Raw genomic sequence first — 19191 nt, 5'->3', positions numbered from 1 at the left:
GTAAGGTGCCCCCGGCCCGGTGCCGTCGGTGCGATGCGGGTCCCGCGGGGCGCAGGGTCCCTCTGCCGGCAGCGCGGGCCGTCGGGGCGTTCTGCCGCCCGAATCAAATGCAACCTCCACGTGCGCGCGTAGCTCTGCTCTTAAGGGAAGAACAAACAATCAAACAAACAAACGAACAGTCGAATTTACAAGTGACCATAATCATGAAAGGGATGTGTTCAGACTTGCCTTTGCCCCAGCCTGCGCTGTTTAGCACAGCCACCAACCCGTTGGGTTTGGACTGTACACTTCTAGGCCTGCAGCATTTTATTGTCAACTCCATCCGCTTGTTTCTTCTGAAAGAAAAAATAATTAACAGCTAGATTCATTTAACCAGCTGTCAATTTCTCGTTCTATTCATCTCCTAAGCAGCTTATAAACTTTCCTGAGAGTTGCATGACTGCTGTCTCCAACATAGCAAGTACTAAAGTACATGGAGACCAGAGCTTTCCCTTTAAGTTACCTCTTTAAGTTACCTCTTTATTTTTCTTCAAGGGGCATTGAGACTTGTTTGCTTTTGTTCCAGCCCTTCCCCTAAACTGTCCTTCCCTATCCTGTCACTAAGTGTTGCTGTTGAGCTTTTGTTCTGCCTAAGAGAGTATAACAGGAGGCTTCTACTAAGGTTTTCGATATCTCCCAGGCTGTCCTAAGCACCCTTACCTCTTCACATGCCACTTCTTTCTCTTGGCCTCCTTCCAGCGATGTCCATCTTTCCAGTTTCGTTTCCTCCTGTCTTGTCCTAATTTAAAAATTTCTAAGCTCTGTGAGACAACCTGAAAGGTATTTCCTTGTTTAATCATCATCCTTTATCCTCTTATTTCCTTATCAATTGCCTTCACCTGGTTTGTTTGTTTGCCTAATTTGGGTCGTGATTCTACTGGTTTCATTCACATGGAGTTCTCTTACTCTCCAGGGAGTTTAGGTAGGCTCTAACTGGTCTGGAGAAAAAGAGTGTAAGAATGTACTTAAATCTATTAATCTTGAATCACTTTTTTCAATCCATAAGCTCCTCAATCACAATGCAAGACTCTTCAAAATATGACTGAAAGTATTGGAGACCCTGAAATTTCTGCTGACTTCACATGCAAATTAAATTACATTTTTAAAAACCTTAAGTAAGTCTAGTTAATCACATACCTGTTGGATGCTAGATATATAACTTTCATTAGAAAGAAACCCCAAAATAGTTATTCTTACCAAACAGTGTGCCCAGATAGGTGGAGGCAGGAAGACCACAATCTTTAACAGGGCACTGTGGTAGCAGTAACAATGCACATCTCTCTCTGGCACTTCTCTTTCCCCCAGGTAACTTGGAAATGTTTGCCTCTGACCAGGAAAAGCTATTTCTCCAAATAGTAAATAAACCACAAGTTTTAATGAAAATTAAAGAAGATTTAAGATTAGAGTTGATAGCAGTAGCATGATTCAAGGTAGCAGGTCAGTCCCTGATCAGGACCACTCAGTATATGGGTTCTTATCTAATGTAGATGAACTAACAGTCGCCTGGAAAATATGTCAAATCGTTTCATCTGGGAATTTCATTAACACAAAAAATCCTAAATTTCTGCAGCTGTAGGGCAGGAGTTTTTCCAGCCTTAACACCTGAGTAGTTGCACGTGCTTTAGATATAACCCCTCAGATTCCTATTGCAACAGGACAGAGACTTTATTTAATAAATCACATTCATTTTATTATGACTCTTTCCTCAGTAAAGCATTCACATAACATTATAATCATACTTCACTGATGGGGGTAATATGCAGAAATAGTAATCTACATACCCTGCATTGTGATGGCCTGATCTAAAAGCCATTGAAATCAATGGAAAGGTGTAATTAAACTGAGGATAATTGCCAATATGTAACAAGCACAAACCAGCGTCTTTGAACTTACTGGATAAGATTGCAAACAAATTAGTGTAATTGAACTGAAAATTGAGAATATCTGCCTTTTCGACTATAGTTTTAGACCTAAGGGCAGGAGATAGTGGAGCCTAAACACACGCCTATGTCAGGATAATATATTTCCCCATCATGATGGTAGAAAGGAATAGATATTACCTGGCAGCATCTTGTTACAGATAGTGATTGTTCAGGTGACTTGAAAATAGTCCGTTGTCCTGCTGAAAGTCTTGAAATGAACAAATCTGCAAATAAAATTATTTACACAATTTCGTTCTTACAAAATAAAAAATAAAAATCCCAGTCTGGAAACTTCATTCCAGATAGAATTGAGGACATTAGTTATATGCCTTATCCAGATCTGAAATAGAAAATTTCTGTATGAGTTCTGTGAAGGGTTAAACTTCTGCAGCTCCCTTTTAAATCAAAGGGTTTGGGGATACTCAGATTTCAAGAGGTCGAAGTACTTCTGCAGTAGCAAGCCCTAGATTTTTTCATATTACCTTGGTCTGCTGGCCCCTAGCACAACAGTACTTTCAATAAATTGGGCTTTCATTTAAAGTCTTGTGATTTGTTACTGCTAGCTAAAGGCAATAGTTACCCTAGAACTGTGTCCTTTCATACTGTGGATATATTGTATTGCTCTAGCACTGCACATTTGTTAAAAAGACTGTTATTTGAGAGGTTAAACTTTTCACTTTGCTCATGAAAATATGTGAGAAAGGAGGAAGGCAGAGCTATGGATTTGGTAGTGACTCATTTCACCAGGTTGTAATAAACTTAACACCATGTCAAAATTAAAGAGCTTCTGAACTTGCAAGGTCTACCAAGTGACACAATCCAGTGTGGAACTGAGCCCAAGGAGCAGGGACTGTGCCAGGCAGGCAGGTCCTGCTCCCTGTGCCCGGTCCCCAGGTGGGTAGGACAGTGCTGCTGGCAGGGGTGAAGCTTATCCATTTTGCATCAGCAGAATAAGGGTAAGAGGAGCAGAGCCCACTGACCTGACTGTAGCAGGGTGCCTGCTGTCTGCAGACGAGTGCTGGCTCCTCAGTGCCTTAACACTGCTGGCGTCTTGTTATCTGCTGTGTGCCAGCTGTGCCACTAGCACTGCTGCTTGCTTTGGCATCATGAATTCCTAAATGGGTTTTGGCCTTTTCGTTTACTTGTCTTGTTTTCTGGTTTTCTCTTTTAAATTTCCTTGGCCCTTTTCCCAGTCTGTTGGACTAATGCAAGAGAAAATGATATGATCAGACTGGTGTCGTATGGGTATTGAATTCCTGGCATATGCATGGGGGAAAGAAACTGTCTTCCAGAGCCAGAAGATGAGGCAGATAAATGGCCAGTATGGGGGAGTACTCAGCACTCAACTAAGTAAAGAAAATCTCCACCCAGACACTGAACTGTGAGCATCACGAGACCAGTACCTAAAAACTGAACCATTTGGACTCTCATTCTGCACTGAAGCCAGGGTGACAGAAACATAGAAGCACACAGGGCATCAGGCTTCCATTGCCCTGCATGTCTTTAGGTGCTGCTATGGGCAGACCACCCAGCAGACGGCAGGGTAGACTGTCTCAGCCAGCCATCCTCCTCTCCCCATGGTACAGACATAAATATTATTTATGAGTAATGAATAGGATAGTGGGCATATTACCACTAACTTGGGAAGCCTAAAATACACACATATATTTTTATAATTATAAAAATAATTATATATTTTCTTTAGTTTTAATCTCCTTCCTTACAATGATCACACAGCTGCTGTCCTTAGACATATAAAGCAATGTGACTTACAAAAATGAAGTCAAGGAGTTGAATAGCAAAGATCTCATCTCCAAACTCCAAATTTTATTTTTACTTTTATTTCCTTGTCTGTCCTTCATCTGCTCACACCACAGTAGTCAATCATTCCTTCATTAACCAAGTTAATTCATTTTATTTCATGACCTGTCATCACAGTTTAAAAGGTTATTTTCTCTTCATTCTGAGACTTTAGAATAAGACAAGGCTGTTCAAGGAAAGAATGAGGATAAAAAAGGAGAAGACACACAGAGAAAATACAATTTTCAAGTTAAGAAGCTTTCAAGAGCACAGCTCCTCTTTTCAGTGAGACTCAGGCTTCTTCTGCAAGCAAGACAGGCACTCAAATTCAAAATTAACAGGTCTGGAAGTACTGTTAGCTAATTATTATTCCCATATAAGCAAAGTTTCAAGAAGGAAAATGTTACCATCAAGTACCCATTCAAAGTTAGCTGGTTTAAGGAGAAATTCCTAACACTACACACATGAAATTGCTGAAAAATGAGTTAGATCTAGAGATCTCTTCCTCTGGGCTTCTTACCCCTCTGGAACCTCACAGAGGCTATATTTGGGATGCAAACATACATCTTTGCTGCTTAAATTCGATTCACAGTCAGTACAAGATCTCTTTCTCACTGTTAGACTGCTGTGAAAAGTTCCCTTGCAAAATCAACTCGGTGGTATCGGGCAGTTGTGCAGCAAAACACGAAAAAGTGCAGCTATTTTCTGAGCATGGGAAAGAAGTTATTGCTTTCCTAGAGAGATTTCTACAGTGCTGCCCTGTCTCTGTCCAAGCCACTGTGATCTCCATGTATTCCTGTGTTCAAAAGCACAAGGGGAAGGAGGAGGACCACCTCCTCTCACTGCTCCCAGTCAGTCTCAAAGCTCCAGCATTACAGGGCCAGCCTAGTCAAAGGCTGTACCAACACAGGATGCCCTCTGGGCCTGGCTGGCACTTACTGCCTGTAAAAACCCTACACAAAACAGACAATTAGCACTTTAAAGTACTTCTTCCATCTCTTCTAAAGCCTCTGATCTTGAAAGAACATTTGGACAAGCTTTTAATGATTCTATCCACTAATACTATTTAACATCTCTTCTATCAGTAGCATCCTGGTAAGGAGAATTTCACACTGTCAGAACTGGTTCTTTCTCAGTTTGCCCCTCCTCTAGTTCCGTCACAGAGTTCTTCCTTCTTCCCTTTTTTCTTAACTTTTGGAAATGGTCAGAATATTCTCTTTGAAAGACAAAATGTATCCTTTAGCCCTGGTCTGTGGTCTACTCCAGGGAGAGGCAAATGCTTTCAGACCCCAGGAATACAGCGTTCTCACTAGTATCTTGTTTGTTCCTTTACTGAGGATCAAACTGCTTTCTTTGCAATAAGCACAAAAACTTTCTCACATGCCTAACTCCCAGACCAAGCTCACTGTTTAGGTTAGTCTGATTAGTCTTTCTCTGGACAGTCCCCAGAAGGAAGTCTGAGGTTGGGTTCACAATTCATGCACTCTGTACGGTAATGGCCATACAAAGGCAGCGTAACTCAGAACATTGTGGGCAGCACTGAAATAAGGCTATAGCTAGAAGAACTTATGAATTTGCCATTCTTTTATCAGTTACCATTGGAGAACCATTGGAACATTCCAATTTCATTTCTACTGCAGGTAGTGGCTCTCTTGAACAATTGTAAGAAATACCATTTAGTGAAAGAAAGTGTAATTTTTACATTCTTCCACCATATAAATCACCACAGCAACTAAGACTAACTTGTGTTTTTCATGACAGCTCTTTCCTTAACAGCCCATATCTTGAGACGCTTTATGAAAGCCTAATAGCTGTTTTATTTTTTTTGCAAAAATTAATCTTCTTATGACTTACCTTGCCCCCTACATGGCAGTGGACTGTGAGAGTGATTGCTTAAATGCACTGACTGTAGTTGTACGGCTACCTAGTGTTTATCACTGGTTATAGAACTCTGACTTAGTGGGAGGCACTTGAGGAAAGAGTAGCATATGTCTTTAAGTGATATTGATACCACCAAATAACATTTTTGTATTTACAATATTCTGCAGCTTGGGTTTCGCCTCACTAAAATCTGAATGTTTGTGTAAGCATTATCCCTGATTCAGAAAACATAGAATAAGGTCCAATATGATCATAAGGAATGACATTACTTCAACAAACAGTGGAGTCTCATAGCCTATGGAGGATGTATTTGTACATCATTATCAGATCCAGTTACCTTATTTAATGTGCTCCAAGTAGAGACTGAAATAGTTTTAGATTCTAGAAACAAAATATGCACTTGGCATGGGCACTAACTATGCAGAGGACTCCTTTTAATGTAATAAAATTCAGCTTTACTGAAAATTTCAGCTTGTTGCTATTATTCATATTGTACAAGGGAACCTTCTGACAGGAGAATATTTTTATTAGTAATGACAATCTATGTTAGAATTTTGTAAAAGCTGAACCATGACCATTAGGAAATGAGCTCTCGAGCTTTTTATGATAACTCTTTACAGAATTAGCCCCCAAACTTGGTTTGCAACACTGAGAATATGCCTATGTATATTGTTTAATGATAAATATGTATTACATGAGAAATCTCTCTCCTCTTCTTGTTGCAAGTTGCAACTGGAAATGCAAAGAGATTGCAGCCCTCACTTGTGCATTATTCAGCATCAAAAGAATGCATGAATATTAGATGTTTTGGGGTTTTTTTTGAGTTAGAAATATATGAAATTAAAACATTAGGAAGCATCTACCAATATTATTTTCAGAATATGTACAGAGTTTTATTCTTTAAAATTTGACAGCTGACCCATTATTACTAAGATCTATTTTCTCTAGTTGCTCTGATATGTTAAGTTGTATTATGTAGTCCAATGTGATTGACAGAGCCTGCAAGCAGTGCATATTTTGAATCTGGCACATCTCTCTGTGTTAAACAGTGTTGCACATAAACACTTTTTAGCATGAAAAGCTTTTTTCCTTGAAGGGAAGGAGGAGGGGATGAATGGCTTTTAATCCATAAGCTCCCAGATCTTGCAACATACAGACAGAAAATGTCCTTAGATTTAACAAATCTGTATGGCCAGTACCTGGCAAAAAATGCTTTCAAAAACAAACAAACAAAAAAGGCAGTTGTATATTGTTTGGCAGCGGGATAATATTTTTCAAGTACCTATTATTTTTCTTTCACTCATTCCTGGTGGGTCATTCCATCATATGACTGACTACTTGTTAAATCTAGTCTACCCAGTAAGAATTTTCCTTCTGGTGCCTTCTTCAGGCACTGCCTACTTACCTTTTTGATTTCTTTCTTCAATCTGTGAATAAACTTCTCTTTTTTAACTGGTATACCTCAGATATTTATACTTCTCCTGACTGAGTTTATGAATTTGCTCAGTTCAATCTTTCTCTGTTGAAGAATCTCTCTGGCCCTTTCATTTCTTGCTTGTTTTGCCCCAGACCAACACCATGCTCAACATCCAATGGCAAAGACAACCACTAATGAAAGTAGCCTTTAAAGTGTGGTCCCAAACCCTGGTAAAATCAAAGGTATTGCGCATACTAAAACTAACAGCAGAACTTTGCTTGTCTTCTAAAGAATTTGATTGTCCATCTCAGGAGCTACTTTACAGCATATGCTTTTTAGCATTGGTTTGTGTAAGCCTACATTGGTCTGGTTGAACTACAGTCAAATTGCAGTCAGGCAGATGCACAACTTGTCCCCAAACAGAAAGGAATTTTCTTTAAATCTACACTTCATACAGCTTTCACTACTCTAGAGAAAGTGCTTAACAAGTAGACACTAACAGAGGACCTGTGCTATGGGACTAATGTATTTTACTTTCTCAATACATTCTAATTTATGGAATATTTAAGGTCAAATGTCAAGCGATAAACAAAATGACCCAATTTAATAGTATAGTGTTTTTCTCAACAGATGATTTCAAAACCAGCCTTGATAATGTCACCATCATGAACCCCATTAAAATCCAGTTTATTGGAAATACTGTAAATTATACAACCAAACATTTAAGAGGCATTACTTCTCTCTCCTTCTCATAACAGAGGAATTCAGAAGTGACATTGGAGAAGCTGGAGGAGTTCAGTCAGAAATAGTACATGGGCTAGTAGTTCTGAACCATATGCATGTATGTATAAATGTGTGTTTACACATATATGTGTTAATACACATATAAATACATACATGCTACTACTTACGTAGTAAGTACTTCAGAGTACTTTTCTGCTCTGCTTATAGAAAGCCTTTCTGTGACCCTTAGTTAAAAAGGTCCTTAGTTAAAAACTTGCATCTTTTCTATTTTTGAAGGGCACAGTTTTCTGTCTGGATTGATTTGTGGTAGGAATAAAAGATTTGTCTTCATTCCTCACTGCAAACTTTGCAGCACGCCATGAGTATGCTGGTTAATAAGCAGAGTTTATGCTGGTCTTCATTACTAAATAATTATTTCAATTGCATGGCTTGTAACACTGGGAAATGTATGATGTTTGCATGCCAAACCTGTATACATTTGTTATGAAAGCAATATTGACCTACATTGAAATAAAAAATTAAGATGTATGAGAAAACTTGCTCAAAGAATGCAGGCTGCTATTAAATTGCTAAGGCATCAAATATAAATGGCACAATGCCATTCATCACTTCATTGTTGTAGGGGTTACAGTTTTTATGTAGCTTAGCTACTCTGTTTTCACACTTGCAGATTTTTACGTGCCTTTGAAATACCATTTCTCACATATAAACATCCCCAAATAACCCATAGCAGTGGGATGGCATTGCTGTTTACCCTTAGTAAAGTGCTTTACTTGGCAAAATGCTATTTGCATTAGTCTCCTAAAAAAGTATAAACTGCCCTAATATGTGAAAATATGCAATTTTTTTGAACTGTTATCAGCATTTTGGTACCAGCACAGCTCTGAGAGTTCTGAGAACCAAGTTCCCTGTATCCCCTCTGTTCCTGTGAGCCAGTAGAGGGAGCACAAAATACTGTCCGTGTCTAGCATCTGCTAGACATTAGCAAATTCTAGCTTTAGCTGATATTTCAACACTGTCATTAGAGCCTGATCTGGAAGACGCTATTTCTCAAAGACTTTGTGATGAACACTGTTTGCTAATCCAAATTCTTAGAGTCAATTTTTAGCTTTTGCACCACACAATTTGATTAGCAGGATCTTCCACATGGAATTCAGGGATATTGGTCTGCGGCCAGTCATGCAAAGTCCACCCAGGGCTGTAAAAGCTATGGAAAAAAATGGCACTGTTTTAAGTAAAAAAGAGTAATTTGATGACCCAGACAGGCTATTTCTAGTTAAGATTTGTTAGCACCTTGGAGCCTTAGTTTTCACACAAGAAGAATAACAAATTAAGAAATTTACTTATTATGTCAGTGGTCCTGCTGACAGAGTTATTGGGGTGAAAGGAGGCACCCACAATGAATTTTGCACTGTCTCTTGGCAAAAAGTAGATATTTGACCCAAACATCATGCAAAATGTTCATATTTTCCTCTTTGTACCTGAAATACCAGCACAGGACTATTTCAGACCCTTACATAAGGTTCCCATAATGCTGGTGGCATAAGTGACATCAGTTTTTAAAGCATAAAAGGCACCTCATCTAGGCTCAGAAATGTCAGTAGTAATTACAAACTTTGTTTTCAAGTATAATCAATTCTTTATTTATGGTGTGAAATGTTTTTTACCCTTTTGAACTTTTGCTATTCTAAGCCAAGCAATATTGTTGGCATGTTCCTTTAAAAATAATTGCTTCTGGAGAGAGAAATTGAATGTCAGGTTCCAACTTGATGTAAATTAAATGGGTTACATTAATAGTCTGGCCCGTGGTAGAAGTGAGTGTTTCGATTCTGGGTTTGACTTCAGGACACGACCTCTTGATCACACAGGTCAGCACAGATGGGAAATATTGGAGAGGTACCCTAGGTTGACGTGGGGAAGAAAGTGTCTAGTACTGATGTATCACAAACTGTCTGATCCATTAAACAGAAGCAATGTCAGACTCCACAGAGAATAAAGCTTAGTTGTCATAGGTCATTATGCTCCTCAAAAAAAAAAGAGTTGGAAGGAAAATCGCAATGATGGAAATCCTCCAGGCTGTCATATACACATAATCTTCTAAACCTTCCTGAATTAATGCTGCCAAGCCTATATACAGGAGGGGATGGAGTGAAGAACCCAAATATTCTTAACTTTTACGATACAATTATGTGTCATATTTCCCATCTGTAGCTGTTAAAAAGAATTATTTAACAACATTCAGCATTTTAAATTTAAAAGCAGGACATCTATACAACTGAGAATCTCACACTTATGTGACATGTCTTAAGAAGAATGCCATCCATGAGAGCAATCACATTTGCAAGGTCAGGCAATACATAGTTCTTCAAGGGGAAGGAACAGGTGAATTGGGAAAAAGTTTATATATCTCTTTTTCTTGAAGGCTATCTCCTGCCTTTAAAATTGGCTTTCATTTCAAGTTCTGAACAACCCAAATTCCCCATGACAGATTTTCCAATCTCTTAAATCACCTTCGCAACCTTTTTCTGGACCTGCTCCAGTGTGTCTGCTTCCTTCTTGTACCGGGGTGGCCCAGACTCAGACTTGGTGTGGTCTCACTGGTGCTGAGCAGAGGTGAGGAGTCACCTCCCTCAACTTGCTGGCAACATAATTCCTAACACAGCCCAGGAGGCTGCTGGCCCTCCTTGCTGTCAGGGCACACTGCTGCCTCATGCCCAGCCTGTTCAGAGCATGGCAAAGCTGCTTTCCAGACAGCTGGACCCCACCATGCACTGGTAGATGGACTTAATTGTGCCCAAGTGCAGGACTTGGTGAATCCTTTGCAGAATTTCATGAGGTTCCTGAAGACTGCCTGTTTCTCCAGCCTCTCAGTCCCTCTGAATGGCAGTGCAAACTCTCTGGTGCATAAGGAACTCTTCCTAATTTTGTATACACATATATACAATTCCCATTTTAATTGATAATACATTAAAAAAATCACTTTAATGCTTTTGTTGGATTGGATTCAGGAGTTTTACAGTCTGATGGCAATTAATTATCCTTGATGAGTCCCAGGTCTAAGGTCTTCTCAAGGACATAAAGAGTATGTCTGGGTTTTGAGTAATAAAAATAAGCTGATAAAGTGACCACCAAAACTAATTTTATGTGATATACTCCATAAAAGTTCTTACATTAATTGTTCCCTGTAGCATCTAGCTCTTAATTATTCATTCTTTGCTAATAGGAGGAACAATTGATAAAGTCTAGTATTTTTACATCTGCTCATTTGCACTGTTTGAAATAAACCTGCTTCTGTTTAGTACCTGGACTAATTTTTTCAGGTACAAGGAGAATTTTAAAGAAGTTAAGCTAACCTTTTACTGATGACTCGGGTGCTGATCCCTTTAAAAATATTTGAATTAACTAAGAAAAAGGACTTCTGCTGATTGGGTAAGGAGAACCAGATTAAGGAAGGCACACTCCTTCCCCGGCTGACAATGAACTTTGCACTTTCAGTAAGCAGTCTTGGAGAGAAGAAAAACCCCTAGAATGAACAGCTAATTTATGCTGATAATTAACTGCTAGAAGTAGATTTGGTAGATCTGACTCAGATTGCTCTCCCACTGCTGTAACTCTTCGAGTCTGGCTGTGCTAACAACATGACACTAATACAGAGAATCATAATGATCAATACATTTATGCCTGTAGTCTTTGTCCTGTGGGCACTATTTTGTCTTAGCAAAGAGGGTTCAGAATCTGTTATTAGGCCTGTTTGTGAGGCCAAAACATTATGGTAAATCACTACCTATCATACCAAATAAAGAAAACTATTTAAATGCTGTACTGTGTATACATCTGCACAGGTACAGAAGTTAACTGTAACACATAAAGATATAGAAAAACTAGATTGAATCTAGCTAAATCACATTCCTATACTATCATCTAGGAAATCCCCCAAAAGACAGGCAGCAGACCATGGAAAGCACACACAGTCTTAGCTGAAGTCCATGGTGTGCCATTTCCACTGGGACTAGCAAAAATGAAGCTAGTTTGTGTCTCAAGCTTCCCAGCTTCAAGATGAGTTAAGCATATGAAACCCTGAATAAACAAAGCCACCACTGAGATGAGTTTTCAAACTACAAAAGGACTAACACTGAAGGGAATGAGTGAAATGAACCCTGCTGCTGAAGTGAAAACAGGTATGATCCCCGGCCATTACCATTCATACGGAACTGGAATGAAAGATCCCAGTCCAAAGTCCAGGGTCTTCTGCATCTACATCTGCTCTACAGCAAGTCACAGCTATTTACACACCATGTAGAGTAATTGCCTTAAAAAGAAAAAAAAAAGAAGAGTTCATAGTTCAGTGCAAAAGGCTTGTTTTTTCCCATATTTAAGTGATAATAAATTATGTAGAAATATATACTGTAGGAATAGAGAAGTGTAATTATACATAGCATAGATACAGATCATATCCATGCTTTTTATACAGTTATGCTATGCACAGCTCAAAATACACAGAGCATAAACACATTATGTGCATTCACACATTCACGTTTTATATTTTTCTATTGTCAGGTCTCCATTCTCAATTAAGCTCTATAGGCCCTATTAAAACTATGATTTTCTGGCCTACTGACTTTTTCAGTTTGTTTCAATAAGGACTGACAATGAAGTTATGTAAATACAGTCACTTTTGCGTGTTGTGGAGATTCACATTACTTATAGCAAAATGAGAAAATCTTGCAAATCACTGAAATTTTTCAAAGCACCATTTCCAGGGCAGAAGCCGTTTCACACTAGACAGCACAGCGGCTGTGCTTGCCTAACTCAGTTAAAACAAATAGAAAACAGGCAACAAGAGACAAGGTAGAAAATCCCTTTTAGGGGAGACTAGACACAGTGTACATTTCTCAATGGAAGTGTTCATCAGCAACAGCCACTCTTTTAAAGCCCTTAAGTGTTTTTAGAATGGAAAATTAATTTGTTTTCTAATTCCAAAGTGAATCATATGCTCCAAACAGATTTTCAAGTCAATGAAACATGACCTTGTATGATCTAATTAAGCAACTCAGAGGTATTAGTTGTTTTAAGATCCCTCTGGATATACTTCAGTTCAAATGCACACACATCATCTGTATGTACAAGCTCATAAATCTACAAAAAATGCAAATCAGATCATTAATGCTTTGAATTTGACAGTCTTGCCACAGCTTTCTAAAAGGTAAAACATGAAAAATTCCTGAATTACATATACTCTTTTTACAACTTAAAGAGCGCGTACACACACACACACACACACACACACCCCAGAAAGCAGAACACCAAATATCTTTCTTTGACTTTTAAATATCTGGTCCATGATCAGGTATAAAATAACAAGTTCTCTTAAACTTGCTATTACAATTTCTTCTCTGGATGATGTCCTGACCCTTTGACTGGAGCATTGGACCAGATGATAACCTTTGAAGGTCCTTTTAAACCTAAGTTTTTCTATGATTCTGTCTTAATTCTCTGTTTTGTGAATTGACTTCTCTACTCCAGTGCACATGACTATTTAATTTTAAAAAAAAAAAATCTATGACTTTTTTTTCTAATTTTTATCCAATCTTTTGTCTTTGGAATTGCTGCAGTGGTGTACATTTTCCACTCTCAGATCTCTGTGTAGACCTTATCTATGAGGTGCAGTGTTTCTTAGCATCCCTCACATGTCCTATATAGATTAATGGCCATAACCATACACTCTCTCTCCTCTTAGTACCCATAAATGCCCATGTGTCTAACAAGAATGCTGTCTGAAATGCCTTTGGTACTTTGGGGGTACCATTGATTTCTATGTTTTTATTTCCTTTTCCCCATTCACATCTTCCTCTACTTTTTCATCTGTTTAGTCTCCAAAATCTTACCTACTCTTTTCTTTCTTAATGGTATGCTTCATAGATCATCCTTTTCCACTTTAACCTGTCACACCCTGTAATTGTGCTCTCCCTCCTCTCCTCTACCCTTCCTGTCTCATATCAACAAGATGGCCAGAGCTACAACACGTTTGTGCAGCCAGAAAACCCACTCAAGGTGGATACTGCCTGGGAGAACTGGGCTGCCACCATTTCATTTTCTTCCCTACCTCCATCAGTCAAATGCAACAGCATTTTACCTGTACATAAAGCTGACTCCAGGAGCAGGGAAATGAAAGGAAAATGAGCGCCATGCAGGGACATATTTCTTCAACGAGGTTTTCCTTTACTCCAGATTCAGACCCTAATCCTGCAATTGGATCCACATGGCTGGCAGTGTAAATTGAAATATGGGATGAAGGTGTAGGCTACAAGCAGCAGTTTTGCTGTGCTGCCCTTCTAGGACACGGCCCCTCCCCATTGCCAGGCTGTGTGTGCCTGACCTCTCGTGCAGCTTTGCCTACAGAGCACTCACAGAGCAGGCTCTGGAAGGGGCTGGCTCGTCCACTCCGGAGCTGAAGCCAAGCTGAACTCAGCCGGCTGTTTCCAATATTTATAAAATAAAATAAACACACCAGATCTCACTAAACAACTAATCACCTACAGCATGTACATGATTTTCTTCTTCTTTTTTTTTCCCCCCTCAAATGAAAACTATTTTAGGTGTGACAAAACATGTGAAACAAGTGGAAAAACATTTCCAAGTACTTTTGCTCTCAGAAAATCTTTAATGATTGAAGAGATTAAGGGACTGGGGTTTTTTACTACTTTAAAAAAATCCATTTTTACTGAAAATTCAACCTAGTCTATGAAGCTTCAGGCCAGCAACATTTAAAAAGATTGAATTACAGCATGCCATTCTGAATGTAGCACGTTATGAATTCCATATACCTCAACTAGAATGACATATTTAATGATTAAGCCAAGCCACTCAACTTTATTTCTATTTTAATTTTTTTTCCTAGCCAGTATTAACTTTATACATACATTTGAAATGGCAAGAGGAAAAATAGCAGAATAGTGAATTTGTCTGCGATAGGGATAACTAGCAAGGTCTTACAGCTTCACAGAATTAGAGTTCTGTGTGAAAAGTATCATGTGCCAATTAGCCCTATGTTAACAAATGCTTATTATCCCACTTTTTAAAAGTATCCCATTTTCCATGTGCTCCAGCTCTGCCCTGTATTCTGTCCTTCATTTTACACAGGCCTTTTCTGCTAAGACAGCAACAGAAATTGCCATACAAGATCAGATCACTGGTCACATTAAGTTCAGTATTGAATGTAAGCCAGTTCTTTATTGAATAAAAATAGGAGAAAAAAGAATCCATTTAAATACCCCTCACTGATACACACAAGAGTAAAACCTCCTTCCTGACCTCCGTGGTGACTGATTTATGCCCAGAAGGATGGGTTTTAATTATGATGACACAGAGATGGTCAATTTATTTCCTTGCGCTTACTCACTCGTGAGCATGCACTTCCTCCTTCCAGCAAAGAGTAATTATCTCTTTGCAATTATCTGCACAGATGTGGCAAAGTTAGAATTTTTGTGACTGTCTGCTAAGACCTGGGGCCCTGAAGAATATGTGCTCTGCCAGATCTTTCCCCTGGCCTCAGCATTAATGAGACCCTTGAAAAGAGTTGTTTGCACCTGGGGTAGGATTTTGTAACAGATATTTCCAAAACTGTAAAATATAGGTGGAGGGAGCATTATTGCAAACTCTTTGTCCTCCATAAAGTATATTCTGAAGGGCATGCTACAATCTGAGTTTCTCCAAGGTTTGCTCCTGCTTGCATTTGATACCTTTATGTGCATAGATACCTATATGTGGAAGTAGAGTTTGACATATCTACAGCTTAGTTGCTGGGAATTATTTTATTCAAAGAAGGCATAGAAACATGGAAAAAATAGAATTGGAAGGGACTGACATGCAGGTATCATTTGGACTATCTATGTGCCTAAGATAGGATCTGCTGGCTCATGTCTCATTGCACTTTTGCCTCTAACCAATTTTTAAGGATCCAAAATAGACCTTATGGCTCCCAGCAGGCATCTTATGTGAAGGCTTTTTTGTCTCATTGCCATTAGAAATCCTAAAGTGTGACCTGGATGTTCTTTGTGCAGGGCCAAACCTGTGACTTTTTCATTTGTTTACTGTGGTCTCAGGGAACAGTGTGCTCTCTTTTTTACCCTGAAAAACTGTTACCGTGTCCCATTTCCTCTGCTTGTGCTTTGACTGAACAGCCCTACTTTTTTAACCTCTCCTCAGAAGCCATATTTTCAAGATTTGTGATAATTCCTGAACTCTTCCCAATTGATCCAAACTGTCCTTGCAGTGCAGAACTAAAAATGAACTCAGTGTTCCTGCCACGGTGTGACTGAGGCTTTGTAGATTGAAACTATTGTTCCACCTGATTGCTGGTTATTCTGGCCTGAGACTACAGAAACTGAGTGAGCCCTTCCAAAATTGAATACAATATTTTTCAGGCCATTTCTCCAATTTCTTATGTTCAGCTACAAAGGTCATTTTGTCCTTAACACAATCAAAAGTTTCTCTTAACCCTGTTTTATCAGATAACTCAATGAGCAAGCTTTCTATGTCAACATCCACATCTTTCATGAAAACACCAACCAGAGCAAACCCTCGACAATCCCAAACTATAATCAATGGAGCCTTCCATTTTGACAGGGAACCTCTGACAATTATTTTCTGGGCAGGATTACACACGTTTTTTACCCACTTTATGGTGGTTTCATATAGATTTTTCTCCTTGGTTTGTAAATGAAAATGTCATTAAAGAATACATCAAACCCTTACTGTAATTAGAGTGGCTGTTCCTGACAGGTTTGTTCAAAATACCCACCAGTGGTTCTGACACGGCTTCAGGCATTTGCTAAATTCCCTGCTAGGAAGTTCCTCTGTCTCAGAGTGCCATCAGCCCCACGTTGTCACCAAGCTGTAATAACATATGTCTATCCCCACCTGTTGACTGTTTGTATGTTCATAATCTTACCTCAGTCATATTATCAAGGTCATATTGCAAAAGGACTGACAATTACTGAGAGCCTCCAAATTTTTCTTCTTATATTCAAAATAAAATGCATATTAATCATCAAGCTGTAGCACAAGACATCTGATAAGCACTACTAATCAAGTGCATACACATTAACTTATCAGTATGAACTTTGTTAAAAGATTCCTTACTTACCTTTCAAAGAGTCTGGATGACATCCTTATCCCATGGCATTTGAAAGTATTATAGGAAAAATGCCTGTGTCCCAGGCTGGAAGAAGCAGCAATTTTCTGAGCATCTCCATTAAAGCAATTGTGAACTGTAGATTAAAGGAATCCAAAATTGTATTCTGTGTATGAGTCTTCTGGTCAACCTAAGAACACATTTGACACAAGGTGAGGAACTTCCTAATTAATGAATAAACGAGATAAGGGAAAAGAAGAAATTGATAAACACATGTGCCAAAAATAATGTCTGCTGCTAAATTTTTCACAGAAATAAGTAGTTAAATCTCCTGAACTTTATTTTCCTCTAATTAAATTTGGTCCAAATTAAAATGTCTTGCTCAAGATCTGAAGAAAAAAAAATGTTTTGGTAAATTATTTTTTTCCTGTCTTTAGCACACTAAAAAAATCTAGAGACATAGACTTCCGGTAGGTAAAGAGAGCAAATGGAACAAAAATATTTTATAAAATAAAGAAACAGGATCAAATTTTAGGTCTTTTCAATCTGCTTATTGAGATGTACAGTTTCTCTGAATGACAGTGACCAGAGTTGATCTGGATTAACAAACCCCTTGAAAGAAAAAAGGTCTTAAAAAACAACACCTTGTAGAACAACAAAAAGTGACAAATCAGTTTCAAATGTATCCTAAAAATATGCCTTTCTAGGAAATGCAAAGTTTGGTGTGAGCACACTTGGAGGACATACTGAAAAAGAATTTAAATAGGATACATATCTATTGTGTAAGCAGTTTAATGAGACTTACTTTAAGCCTTGTTGATCTGGCTTGGGCAAAATACACCATCAGACCACATCAGCAAGTACAGAAGTGGAGCAAGCTAATCCTGGAAAGGAAGCCTTTATACTAAGAACTGTTGTGAATTTTACAGAAACTTACTCTGTGGACTCCTTAAGTGCTAAACAATCTTTTTCTTCCGGAAATTTTCCTTTGGAAAAAGATGGATGCCACTAGGATACAAGTTTACATCATTTTAATGACAATGTTTACAGGTAAATATTTACTTTCTGTGAATTTTTTGTGAAATTGTAAGTGCACTTAGACTGTATTGAATGTGTAGGATCTATCCAGGTTGCATGTCTGTATTTGCTTGATATTTATTTAGTGTCAGGGAGCTGGAAAGGCAAAAGATTTCTAACCAAAGGTGTGTATTAAAAGTGTAATTTGGATAATATTTTTATAATTGTTTAATCAAAATGAAAATTAGTGGTGTTCAGCAGACTTATTCTTGAATAATTGCTTTTGTCATCTTGCTTCTGCAGGAAACCTTTGCTGCTAAATTTGAAACAGAGAGTTTAATTAAGAGGTTAACAGTTAGAAAATAGGTACCATATAGTAATAATGTGTAAATGAAAAAAGGAGACACATGAGTGATATTGTAAAACTGAGTCAAAGGAACTGTTTCATCTCTGTTTTGAATAAAACTTCACAGGCTGGAAAAGAAACCATCTATAAAAATATGACAAAAATATTCTCATTATCTAAAGTTTTAGGTCAGTGTGTAATATATTTAGAAGAGAAAATGCTGAATGATTTTACTTTACTTTTTGCTTTAAAAACACAAATATGCTTAGCTGAGCTAATGCATGTAACCACTGAAAAGAAACATTTACTTGCATTTACTTTTGGTATGTCTTACATCTTTTGAGAATACTTTTTTTACATGCTAACTTTTCCAACCTGAGCTATTTGAACTGCTTATACAGTTCTATAAATATTGACTAATCCTTTTATCTAGAGTGCTTTTATCTTGAGTGACAGTGGTCTTTGCTCATACAGCAATTGCCAGATAACAAGCAATATCAACCCTGCTTGAAAGAACAGCTGATCTATTTATTTTTGATATGAAAAAAATCACTTATTATTTGTCTTTTGGTGTGACCTATATTTGCGTTTGTGCTAATATCATTATGAAATAGTAAGCCTATATATATGTGTGTATACATTTGTGTATATATATACACAACCTGATAAAAAAACTACTTTGCAACATAGTTTTAGTATCATTACTTAAAAAATAAGCACTGAAATGCTTCTGAAATTACATGCATTTAAGTGGTTCTGTGAGTCACTTTGCATTTAATTATTCATTCATAATATTGATTTTGCATAGGCAAGGAATACACTAATAATAAGTGTACCTCCTCATAAAGCCCATTTTATTTCTTTGTTGGACATTGATTTTTTTTTTGGTCAA

At 38.0% G+C, this 19191-nt stretch overlaps 1 protein-coding gene across 1 annotated transcript in view; it reads left to right on the top strand.

Moving 5' to 3' along the window:
• Positions 1-19191, top strand: part of CRB1 (crumbs cell polarity complex component 1) — a 99448-nt gene that overhangs the window by 36924 nt on the left and 43333 nt on the right. The gene's annotated exons all lie outside the window — the stretch shown is intronic.

This window comes from Manacus candei, unplaced genomic scaffold (assembly GCF_025592945.1).
Source record: "Manacus candei isolate 608988 ecotype Guabito, Panama unplaced genomic scaffold, ASM2559294v1 h1tg000005l, whole genome shotgun sequence".
In the NCBI taxonomy this organism is placed as follows: domain Eukaryota; kingdom Metazoa; phylum Chordata; class Aves; order Passeriformes; family Pipridae; genus Manacus; species Manacus candei.
This window is presented reverse-complemented; position numbering and strand designations above follow the sequence as displayed.